The sequence below is a fragment of the Microtus ochrogaster genome, unplaced genomic scaffold (genome assembly GCF_000317375.1).
Source record: "Microtus ochrogaster isolate Prairie Vole_2 unplaced genomic scaffold, MicOch1.0 UNK182, whole genome shotgun sequence".
NCBI classification, from domain to species: domain Eukaryota; kingdom Metazoa; phylum Chordata; class Mammalia; order Rodentia; family Cricetidae; genus Microtus; species Microtus ochrogaster.
In genome coordinates this window covers 54,228-56,479 of record NW_004949280.1, presented here as the reverse complement: position 1 = coordinate 56,479, position 2,252 = coordinate 54,228, and the positions used below count along the sequence as shown (strand labels likewise).

The window sequence follows — 2,252 nt, the reverse complement described above, 5'->3', positions numbered from 1 at the left end:
GCGACCTGTCACTTTGCAAGGAACAGTGTGGGGCTTGCCAATCTTGTTCCCCCAGTAGCCTCTCCGCACAGGGACAATGGAAAGCTTGGCCAAGATGATGGCCCCTCGGATGGCAGTGGCTACCTCCTTGGAGCACTTGACATTAAGACCTACGTGACCATTGTAGTCCCCAATAGCGACGAAAGCCTTGAACCTGGTCCGCTGGCCTGCCCTATCTGCTTCTGCACGGGCATGATCTTCAAACCTCATCCTTTAGGGAAGCTCCCAGGAAAAAGTCAATAATCTCAGATTCCTTAATGGGCAGGGAGAACAGGTAGATCTCCTCTAGGGACTTGATCTTCATGTCCTTAACCAGGCGGCCCAGCTTGGTGACGGGAATCCACTCCTTGTCTTCAGCTTTACCTCCGCGAGCCCCGCGGCCTCGGCCCGCTGCCGAATCCTCCGCAGAAGCCGCCAAGGCCTCCTAATCCTGGGCCCCCAGGTCCTCCGGGCCCTCCCGCTGCACCGGCGTCATCCGCCATTTGGTGTTTTCCAGAAAAAGAAGAAGAAGCCACATGGTCATCTTTAATCAGGATGGTGGTGAAAACATGAGGCATTCATTTATTTTAACTCTAGCAAAATGGCAACAAACCATGTGACTGACTTAAAAATGGTGGCAATCCAAATTGGAATCATGTTATATGGTTCCTTTAAATTATCCATGCATAGATTTCAGATTCTCAATTTCCAGTGTTACTAATTTTTAACTGTTTAACTTGTTTAATTTTAACAGATTTTTAATTATATCTAACAAAATAAACTTATTAACTTTAAAGTAGAGAATATTCATAAGAACTAAGTCAAATATTTTGGCTATTCTGTTTTGTTTTCTTCTCTTTGTCACTGTATCAGGGGCTCAGGCTGACAGAGCAACATAGAGAAAACTTATAAGTAAGCATGCCTGGGTCTAGTGAAGGAAGAGCCATAATTCAACTCTAGAGCTAGGCATTTAATAAAGAACAGCATAAAACAGTTTTAATTCTATCTATATAAAAAAAAATCTGGGGGCTGGAGAGATGGCTCAGTGGCTAAGAGCACTGGCTGCTATTCCAGTGGTCCTGAGTTCAAGTCCCAGCAACCACATGGTGGCTCACAACCATCTGTAATGAGATCTGGCGTCCTCTTCTGGCGTGCGGGCATACATGGAGTAAGACTGTTATATACATAATAAATAAATCTTTTTAAAAAAATCTGAATTCTGGAAATCAAAATCTAGTAACCAGAGCTCAGAAATAAATTCTGAGTCATGCCCAAAAATGTGGTCTCAGTGGCAGCTGACTGGCTGGTGTTGCTGTGGAGGCAGCAAAATTATCCAAACCATTTTTGTCTCAGATCCACGCTTGCAAGAAAAACTATGAGCTCACCAGAAAACTGAGACAAACTTTCCAACCAAACAAAAACATACAATTTTCTCAAGAACTAGACAAAACTTTTTAACAAGACAGATAAAACTTTTTTTTTATCCAGAATTAACCTAATATGTTCAAATTTTTAACTTATTTTGTGGTTTCTTTTTAAATTTAGTTTTTGAAAGTATGAGAAGCCTCAGAAGATGTAGTTCACATCCCCTCTGGCCTTCTACAACTTTCTAGATACCTTGAGTCCCTTCCTTTGATTCTTTAGGCATTTTTACTACAGACAACTTCCTCTTTCCCTTCCCCTCTTTTCATTATTTCAGTTAACATAAAAACTTGTATCAAATCTATCTTGCTGTTTCCTCAGTAGTTCATAATATAATAATTTTTTAACCAACCCCTCTAAATGATGGCAGATAATTATAGTCCCTTGGATCTGGATACAAAAGCAACCCTGGTAGATGGCAGTATGACTACAGTGTCACAACACAACTGCCTTAGATTAGCACCCAGAGGCAGTGACACCCTCCCCCACCCCACCACCCTAGGACCCAGAGGCAAACCTGTTTGGCCAGAAGTCAACCTGGGCAGACCTCAGGGCAGGCTGCAGTGAATCCCATCCACCAGCATGAAAGGGACAGCATGGTGGCAAAAATTTGTTGACTTCTCTAGTCATAACGATTAATCCCAGATTCTCTGATCAGCATTCAAGCATTGACTACAGTCAGTCAATTCTCTATCACCTTATTCTGGGCCCTGCAGCAGGCCAGAGAGTGAGAAAACAGCAAAGAGAAACAGACCTTGCTTTCTCCTCTCTCTCTCTCTCTCTCTCTCTCTCTCTCTCTCTCTCTCTCTCTC

General features: G+C 42.9%; 1 pseudogene; it reads right to left on the bottom strand.

Moving 5' to 3' along the window:
- Window positions 1–525, bottom strand: part of LOC113455845 — a 6,020-nt pseudogene extending 5,495 nt beyond the window's left edge.
- Between the last annotated feature and the right edge of the window lie 1,727 nt (window positions 526–2,252).